Source organism: Oncorhynchus mykiss, chromosome 5 (assembly GCF_013265735.2).
Source record: "Oncorhynchus mykiss isolate Arlee chromosome 5, USDA_OmykA_1.1, whole genome shotgun sequence".
Classification (NCBI taxonomy): domain Eukaryota; kingdom Metazoa; phylum Chordata; class Actinopteri; order Salmoniformes; family Salmonidae; genus Oncorhynchus; species Oncorhynchus mykiss.
This window is the reverse complement of record NC_048569.1, coordinates 54,996,278-55,006,271: the sequence shown is the minus strand read 5'-3', so window position 1 is coordinate 55,006,271 and position 9,994 is coordinate 54,996,278. Positions and strand designations below refer to the sequence as shown.

The following is a 9,994-nucleotide window of genomic DNA, read 5'->3' as shown; positions in this document are numbered from 1 at the left end:
TCATCACATTACCTTTTTTTGTTGAAATGAAGTGGAAACAACATTGATTCTACCAGTTTTTGTCCAGCATGTAAAAATATGTTTAGGGCATGTTGACACTGGTTGCCAAGTTACCATCGCACTCTGACCCCATAATCCTCTCACACAGAGTAATTTCATTGGACCAGACCTGTCAGATCACTCACCTTATTGGTACTTCCCCTCTGTGTCAATTCCTGGTTGCATACTGAAAAATAACCCCAAATGAACACATATGTCAGCTTATGTCACATAACTAAAATGGTTAAATGTCACAATTTTTTTTATTTTTACATATTCTAATGAGACTATGTTGAAAGTAAGCAATATTTCCTGTTTGGCATGAACTTTAACTCGATTCCGTCTCGTTTAAGAGCTCTGCTATAAACTTCAACTGATGTATTTCTATAACATGTTACAATACATGGTCATGTAATGCTCTTGACTGTGCCTCAGGGGTCAAATACGACTTTTGAGGGCTGCTAGAAGTGGCTGAAGTCACAAGGCAGGTTTCCATTGACCCGGGTGTATTCACAAAAAAACATTGTGACGTGTAATAGAAACGACAGATATAGGAGACATTTTCTAAAGATCAACAACATTTTTATCCGTTTGACGGGTGGATCTTTCTTGTGTCAAACGTTCTTTATTTTGGTAAATTAGGATGGAAACGGTTTTATTTTAATAAAGGATGATTTCCAGGGCACGTGATGTCAGCGCGTAACTTTAAAGCTCCACTCCACATTTAATTCTAAATGCCTACTGCTTGCAAATGTCTCTTTTTTTCTGACAATAAAAACAAGGCCTCTTTGCAGGACAAGGATGCTCCTGACTTTCAAGAATGCCTGAATTGCTACACCTTGCTTTTCTGGTTGGCTGACAAGTTCCACCATATTAGTAAATGATTGCATTCTATGCATGCTGGCTTTCACATGCTACCTGAGGCATGAAACAGATAGGTGGGAGGGCACACAGGCTGTCGCCAATTTATTAATGCGCAATTTGACTAAATGGCTAATGGAAACACTTCAACCTCTACATTTTTATTCGACACTAGGTTTTTTTTGCGTAAAAGTATTATTTTTTTAAATGTGTGACTTCATTACATCCAGCTGTTTTTGTCGACACCAGATAGTTGAATGGAAATGCAACCTTGCAGGTAATTGTCGCATCTATTTTCTATGCGAACTTTGTAAGCGTGACAACAAACAAACAAAAAATCACTGGACATGTTAATGGGAAACGTAGCTATAGTCAAGAGAGGGCGTAGTCATAGCCGTAAATATATGGTGTGTGTATATGTATAAATGTTTCCTTTTGAAAAGCCACTTAAGCGCTGCAGCCCTTTTTAAATAAGGCCAGGGAATAATCTGGTTCCTCCGTCGCGGTAGATCCAGCGGGGATTTGCAGAAACATTCGCCGGTGACACAGATCTACATAATCATTTTAAGTTTCTACCCGCTCCTTCCTATGATTCTCCTGCTGTCACTTTAGATACCGCTAAAACTGATTTGGGCTCTCTAATCTCCCGGCATTTCTTAGACTTTTCAAAATCTCTAATATCATAAGGAGATTATTTCATTTATAATTGATTGAGTGCATTTGCCGGAGTGCCACTTCAAAGTTGTGTGAATTAAAGATGTGTTTAAGAAGGAGGAGAAGGAGCTGGGTGCTGTGAGTCGGGGGTGGGGTGGCGAGGTTGTGGTGGGGGAGGAAGTAGGAGGCTTGTGTCTTCTTCGTTCTTGGCAGAGCGAGCTGGGAGTGTGAGCGAGAGGGAGCTGATCCACGCAGATTGCGGAAAATGGGCTCTAGCAAAGAAGTGGCTCGCCTGTGGAAGGAAGGCGTCGGGGGATGGCAGCCAATGGCAAGCGACCAGCCATGGTGACTCAGAATCTGTCTCTTATGGTAAGACTCTGCAGGGAGAAGTTTGCTTTAATTGAACCCTTCCTCTTCCTTAGCTACATACCAGGTGACATTCTGACATTTCTGAGAGACTGGTGACAGGTCTTCTCTGGTAAAGCCTACCTGTAAGAGCCTCTTTCCATAGCAAGCCTTTGACAGCTCACCTACTTTTCACAGTCCAACCACACTGCACTATCCTCAAGTGTAACAATGCTAAGTTTTCAGGAGCCTTATTTTTCTTAAGCTTTATTTTTGGATTTCCAGCACAGGGACCTGTAAATCTCCACAGGGCCAGGGTGGAAGATTTGGAGCCCAAAGATTCCTCCTTTTCTTCCCCCTGCCTATCCCAATCCCAAACCCCAATCCCCAGGACTCCCCTACTGGCTTGCCAATACCTCTCAACACCTAGCCCAGATTGGCCAACTTTTTGAGGAGTCTTCATTAACGCAAAGCAGGGAGGAGAGGAGATATCATGGAGGGTCTTTAGGGAAAATCCCCTCTGGCCCAGAATACGATATTTCGTATAATTGGAGAAGCTCAGGGCCTATTGGACTGCTTAGTTCTGGCTAAATGAGTCTTGACAGTGAGCAGGATACTCTCCCCTCTGTCCATGCACTGTACCCCCCCCCTCCCCCCAGCTCCCTGAAAACCTTCCTCAGAAGCATTACCCGCCCCCAACCCCTCTCCCCCCTCCCGGCCACGGCCCAACAGGATCATAATCCTTTTAACGCTCCGCCTTATTAACCACTCATCTAAATGACATGAAAGCAGCAAGCGACTGGCTGGAACTAGAGCTGCTGGAGAGAGAGAAAAAAGTAAATTATTTCCCCCTTTCCCTTCGAATAAAGTCTCTCGCCCCTTTCACCATACAGTACTTTGTATTTCACATTTGATTATGTGACAAGTGTATCTAAGTCTGCTCGGGGCTCAAGTGGAATGTATTTGAGAGCCCATCAGGCAGACTACAGAGGCGAAGGAATTAAAAAAAAGGGGGGTCCAATGTCCCCCTCCCAACCACACACACACACACACACCACTAAATTGAATTCTAATTAAGACAGTTCCACAGAGAATGAATGGCTGGACGATCTATTTGGCTTTTTTCTTTCAATGTAAGAATCTCTGAATTATTGACCACTCCCTCTCTCCTCCCTTCCCCCTTTGAATCCATTCATTAAGTCCTCATCTAAAATAATATCTACATTTCCATTTACCCCGCACACGTTTCGAAGTGCCCCTCATCTCAGCCCCCTCTTTTTAGAGCCAAGTGAACCTTCATTGCCATGGTACCGGTACCTGTAAATACATTTTCCATTGGACCATTTAACCCAGTTTATGCTCCTGCTTTAGAGGGTGACAAAGGTTTCTTCGCTGGACTCGTTCTCTGAGGTGGTACAACACAGTTGACACAAAATGGCCACTTGGCGTCCACTGGGAGCCTGTCCAACACACAGCGCACCATGGAAGCTGTCCGTCAGGTCTCTGGCCAAGTGTTAAACAAGTGTGAAGGAGTAACATTTTAACCTCATGTACTACATAGTTGTAAGACTGGACACCGGTCTGATAATTTCATTACATTCTGTTTGCTGTTGACTAAAACTAAGTATATTTGACAAATTTCTCAGGGAACTCAGTGTTCTGTGCCTAACAAAACAATTAAATGAACTTCACCACCAATAAAACTTGCATAATTTTTTACACTGAATCAATCACATCACATGAAAAATGTATAAATTAATTATTTTAAATTAGATAAGACTTTAAGTGATCAGCACCATTTATTGTGTTCTTGTTTATTTCACAATTAAGCTCTTCAAGAAAGAGAGAAAGCGAGAGAGATTGCTCTTCTCTGGTCCACACCAGCCATGTCAGCTCAGCCTGTGAAATAGTTCTCACTCAGATGCCAGGCTGCATCCCAAAGAGCACCCTATTCCTTACATAGAGATCAAACCCGACATCTCCAAGATCAAAATCGTTATAGGGAATAGAGTGCCATTTGGCACGCCACCCAGCAACACCCCCACTGACGTCTAGTGTTTGATCTCTGAGCCACCTACTTGACACCCTAAATGATATCCCGCTGGTGCTCCGTTGATCTTTCCCTCTTGGAGGTGAGATGTTAATTCCAAGGTCCTGACTCGATGTGGTCAGTAAAGACGGACCCAATGACGCCTATTGAGTGAGTTCGATCATGCAAGTTCTGGACACAATTAGAGCATATCAAATCGAAATCATGCAGAGAACATTGCACTAGCAATATATTTAACATGTATTCTTTTTTTACGAGGTTTAAATCATTTTCAAAGTATTAGAAGAGGCATCTTTCACCTCTTCGGGTCAGAGTAAATTGTTTTGGTTTTTGAATTCCTCATATACTTCCTGCCTTTGCTAAGCCAGTGGGTGGACTGTATTATCGCGGCCGTGCCAGAATGTCTCACCCCCACTACAGATGCCTCCACTGGGCCTTCAGTCTAGAATACGGTCAGCTCCTCACTGACTCACACTCAACACACTCACATGCACTCTCCTCACTTTCCCTGTCATTTATATGCACATATTAGCCAAGAGAGCAGTTTAGGCTAGCTAGTATGTCATCAGTTGCTCTGTTGTTTGTGTGACAGGTGCAAACATATGATGCGATATACAATATGTGATATTTTGCTATAATAGATACAATACACGTTACGATATGATGTAATACGATACTTTATTATCCATGTCCTTGGACAAGCCATGGACAGAGATTCTGTAAAATCAACAGAAATAAATACTATAATAATAAAAACAAATAAATAACAAATAAAAAACTTTTCGGAGCGAGTGATAAATTAATCTTGATCACAAAAAGCTACTTTGCCCCTTTTTTAGCTGTATGTAAAAAAAAAACATAATTAGTTAAAATTTGTCACATTTGTATTGTGACTGAAATCCACTAGGCGACACAATTAGCACAGTAGCATTGTTCTGACAGGATTGAAACAAATTGCTTCTCCAAGAGTCTACACGCATGAAATACAGCTCGGCTCTGTTTTCGGCGGCTGTAGAGATTGTGTTCAAAATTGTGTTCCGACTCCCGATCACCTCTCCTTTCCTGCTCTTTACTCTCTTTCTTCACACTCTCTACTCCACGTCCAGGGCTTTGTAAGGGTCTGTTTGGTTTGCCCACATCTTGCTTTCTCGTTGCTCTTTCGACGCTGGCTAAGTCGTTCTTGGGGAGGTTTATAAGCAGGGGCCTGACTTGTGGAGAGAAACCCTTGACTGTGTTTGCTTCGGGAATAGTCTTCTGACAGGGTGTTAAAGGAGCATGTCAGGGCACTTCTCCCAATGTGTTTTGGGTAAAGAGGGTCTGCTACCTCTTTGCCACTGAGGAATCCGACTCGCCGGTAATCTGTCACACCGCCTTCCAAATAAAAGGAGCTCAGAGATTTCTCGCACGAGTCTGTCGGTGTGAATATTTACCCTGGCCCCTTGGGTCCAGGGAGAGAGTGAAAAAGACAGAGAGGAAGAGAAAGTCATCTTCTTTCTTGACACGACGCAAGTCCTCTTTGTGTCCTCTGCCTGCAGCATTTTGTGGCCAGAGTCTGACCAAAACATGAGGAGGAATGACTTGGGTGATGAATGCTCTTTTTCTCTTCTCCCTTCTCACTCTTGACGACGTCGTAGAAACCCCTGACAAGGGGTATGTTTAAGCTGTTAAGTACTGATCAATTAAATAAATTATCCCTGTTTTTAAACCAAGTGTATAGGCCAAGAGGGATGCAGGAGATCTCTGAACTGATATGTACAAGGCTACCACCTGCCTGTCTGTCTCTCTCTCCCGCTTTATCTCAGGCCCCTTAGCCCAGTGGACACGTGCAGTGCGGGGGAAATAGGGGGGTTGCAGTAGGGGGGCATAGTATCGGCGGCGAGGCTGGAGTGTGGAGCAGAGGGAGGGGAGTTGGGATTTAGCGCGGCCTGTCGGAGGGCTAATTCCTATGCTGGCGTTGGGAGCGTCTCAGCTTCTCCGCTGTGGCTCAGATATTCAGATTTGGGGCTGGGCTGCCATGTGGGCTGGGAGATACTCCACAGCCGGCTCCTCCCTCCTTCCTTCCCTCGCACCCAAGCTCCACGCTCTATTCAGGGTTCGTTGAAGAGCCTTGGGATGGCGTTAAAAAAGGAGATTAAGTTTCCTCCCGAGCGCAAAGCTTCTTAAGGGGGTATCTCTGTGCCTCTCAACCGCCTGGTCAGTGAGGAAGGTTCGGGGGGGGGGGGGACGGGGACCCTCGCTGTGAACTCCCCTGAGACAGTGGGGTTGCAATGGAGGAGTGTGGGGGCTTGGGGGGGGGGGGGCTGACCTGACTCCTACCCCGTGATCGACTCCTCCTCGGTCATCCAGGGCAGCTCAAACACTCTGATATCCACTTGGATTTTGCTTCTCATGCTGGAGTCTGGAAGGCTTATGGCGGCATATGAATGGATCCCTTGCTGCTGTAGAAGATGCAAATGCATGGATTTTCTTGAGGAGGAGTTGAGAGAGAGTAGTATTATAGTGTATCGTGACTTTGTGCTGTTGATAAATATTGATCGACTCATGTACATAGATGGTGTGTGTGTGTGTGTGTGCGTGTGTGTGTGTGTGCATTCGAGTATGGATTTGCAAGCGTGAGCCAGACTGTGGTAGGTGAGTCCGGATATGTGTGTGTGTGATATTTCAAAGTGATGCTCACACACTGTGAGCGTCTTCCTGATACGATCTGGTAACTCTCATCTGAGTGCGAACACGTCATACATCGCATACACTCCTTACCAAATGCTGTTCGCTATGTTCAGTTGTGAGCTTGGAGATGGATATTGGGCCTTCTACATTAGGTCTAGCTCTGGACCCATTGCTTTACCTTTCATCAGCAGATACAGTAAGACCATGAGAATGAGGCAGTGAGTGATATGGATTAAGCCGTATAGCATTTGCACTCACCAGGCTTTTACAGTCCAACTCTGAGATTTGATAATTAGGTGACTATTCAAAACAGATTTATATCCATCGCCCACCCACACCAAAGATTCTGTACATAGAGCTGATATCTGCACTTCAAATGGTTCTGATGATCTCTTTTGAATCTGAGAAAACCTTACGCATTCCTTTAGTTGATTAGCAGTAGTGATGACTGAGGTTGAATGAGAGAGAGAACTCTAATCACCTCCTCAGCTTTGTGCCTGTAGGACTGAAAACGCCTTATCTGGCCCTATTCAGAATCGGAGCCTGGCTCCTCTCTCTCGTTCCCTCTCTCTCTCTCGCTCTCTCTCTCTCTTTCCCAGGAGAGGACGAGGATAACTGCTGGTGCTGTGGGATTGTCAGGCCCTGCCAGACCCTGCCAACAGCCCTTAATTCCACATTAATGCAGTCTAAATGAAGTGTCAGTGGAAGATGGATCTGTGGAGGGCAGTGGCTTGATGAGGGTTGTCTGCAGAGTGGGTGGACCCGCCTGGGTGGACACCTGGTTACCCGCCGCAAGCTCCACAATGCCCCCAAGGGCCCCCTACATCTAGAGGGTCTGAAGGGCAGGCTGGGGAGCAACCTGTCACACTTCTGGGGTGTGTGTGGGGTGGGGGGGGGGGGGGTGCATGTGTGTGCAAATGTGTGTGTACAGTGCACGTGCATGTGTGCGTGTCTGTGTACAGTATGTGTGCGTGTGTGTGTCTGCCCCTATCCACGACCAATTAATCAAAATTACACCAAAGGTTTCACTAATTTAGAGAGCCCTAAACACCCTTTCCAAGAAAAGCGTAAACATTATGCATGCTGAAAAGGGGAAGGAGAAATCCTGTCTCTTTTCATTCTGACAAATCTCATAACATTTGCCAGACTTCTTTTGATGAAGGTACGTTTTAGTGTTGTCTGTCAGTAAGTAGCATTGCGAGGACAATACTGCCGGTGGGAGACTTTTACAGGCCTCTTAAATACAACCATCCCTCCTACTGTACTGTACATATCTATAGTAAAAACCCCTTTTACTCCATTACATTTTTAAATGGAAAAATCCTTTTCACTCCTTGTAAGTGTAAACCCACCGTGTATGGAGTAATATTCAAAATGCAAAGCCTGAGTATGACATGGCTGTATGGTGGTTGTATAAACCAACTTGGCAGGTCCGTGTATCTGCATGTGTGTGTGTGTTGTATGACCTACATATGTTTGGACATATACATATTTTCACCCTTTATTTTACCGGGTAAGTTGACTGAGAACACATTCTCATTTACAGCAACGACCTGGGGAATAGTTTCAGGGGAGGACGAATGAGCCAATTGGAAGCCCGCGTCACACAAAAACGTTACTCCCAAGTGTCAACCATGTGTTAAGAGAGCAGATTGTATACGTTTATATCATTACGCCTACGTCAGAGACGCACAACCTTTTGTATCTCCCTGGCACTAAATAGATCCATTGGTGACTGACCATAGATTTCCCACGCTTCACCTTCCAGGAGGCAGGTATCCCTAGATGTTAGAGAGTCGAGCTAACAAACAGGAGACTGTAAAAATCTGGTGGGAAGTGAGCTGGCAACCAGGGCGCCCAGTGTGGTAACCCCCCGCACCTCTCCAAAAAACCTGTATATGTATGCGTTCGTTTCGGAGGGTTTATAAGTGGAAGTCAAATTTCAGTTGGACCTTGTTAGCATTTGACCAATAAAGTGATCTTAATCTAATTGACTCCGTCTTTGATGACATAAAATGCAAGGATGGAACCAGCATTGGCTGCAGTCCTTGAGAACTAGCAATGTGCTCTTGTAGTTTTACAACTTGCAATGGCAATATATGTTGCACTTCATGTGTAAATAATACACTTTAGTCTTGAGAGTTGATAGAGAACTTTCAATAAGAAAATAAATCACATCCATGAGTGGGAGACATTTTAAGGTTCCATTTGATGTTTAAATCACTTCCTCTCAAGATTAATATTTAACCATGTGACCTAAAGTTTTGGACACACTTCCAGACCATCAAATGATGGTTGGTTGGTCTACTGTAGCTAATATGACCCCTTTAAAAATAATTCAATTTCGGGTATGTGGTGGCAGAGTCTGATATTTAATGCTGCCAGAGTGTATCCGTGCATGTGTGTGTGCGTGCGTTCAAGTGTGTGTGTATGATTACACATTGGCCCCTTGATGGGCGTCCCAGGGTGACCTACAAGACAGCAGTGTGTGTGGCGGGTTGTGTTTGATTAAGTCTAATACCAGGGCTTTTGGTACATGCAGTCAGGTTAATGAAACTCAGTCAGAAGGGAGCGTCCCCTGATTTCCACCCCGCCACGAAGCTGCAGGTGACGGGATGAGGTTCAGCAGCTTCCCCCGTCCCTCCACCAACCCCCCCTCTCTACTTTCCACCTATGGGACAGTGTGATACCCTTTCTAGGTTTCAAGCTGCTCATATATGACTTCTCTCCTCCACCTCCCAAATGATTAGAGTTCTACAATGTTTGTGTTGTTTTAATTGTTTTAAAGGGCCCCTGTGGTAGAAAATTACAACATTTAGGGCTGGAGTCAATCCGTATCACGGAAGTATTGCAAAAGTATCGTGGCAAAAAGGTCATTTCCGACTGAGCCGACATAGTTTACCGTGAATGCAGTCCCAGGAACATGAGAATCTTCTGCGAAACGATCTTCCGCTGTACGGATTGAATCTAGCCCTTAGCTATATTAATAGCATCCTAATACTTCAACATAGGAATATAGCTTCGGCATTCCCCCCCCCCCCCCCCCCCCCCCCCCCAAAGATTGTGGCTAAATCTTTCTTTCCGAGATTGAAACGGTAATTAAGAAATAAAATCCTATCATGACCTTGCTCAAGGCAGTCCATAGAGTATTGACATGAGAGATAATTGTGTGAATACCTGTGAAGAATAATGTATTAAATAATATCTAAATACTTGAATTTGTGAATTATTAATGGGATTCTGGTAAATTGCATTCCATCTAGTTAGCATTTGCCACTAAATCATACTGTTACTGTAGCCACATGGAACAACAAACTCAACCATTCTCTCCATTCCCCACATATTTCATCCTGTCATCTCCGAGATAGACTTTCCACT

The 9,994-nt window shown here is 44.5% G+C and overlaps 1 long non-coding RNA gene across 1 annotated transcript; it reads left to right on the top strand.

Annotated features, from left to right (window-relative positions):
• Nucleotides 1-824: 824 nt before the first annotated feature.
• LOC118964528 lies at nucleotides 825-8,586 on the top strand. The gene is made up of 3 exons (XR_005051585.1): nucleotides 825-1,177; nucleotides 1,768-1,923; nucleotides 7,216-8,586. It is a non-coding gene; the product is annotated as an uncharacterized LOC118964528 (long non-coding RNA).
• Nucleotides 8,587-9,994: the final 1,408 nt, after the last annotated feature.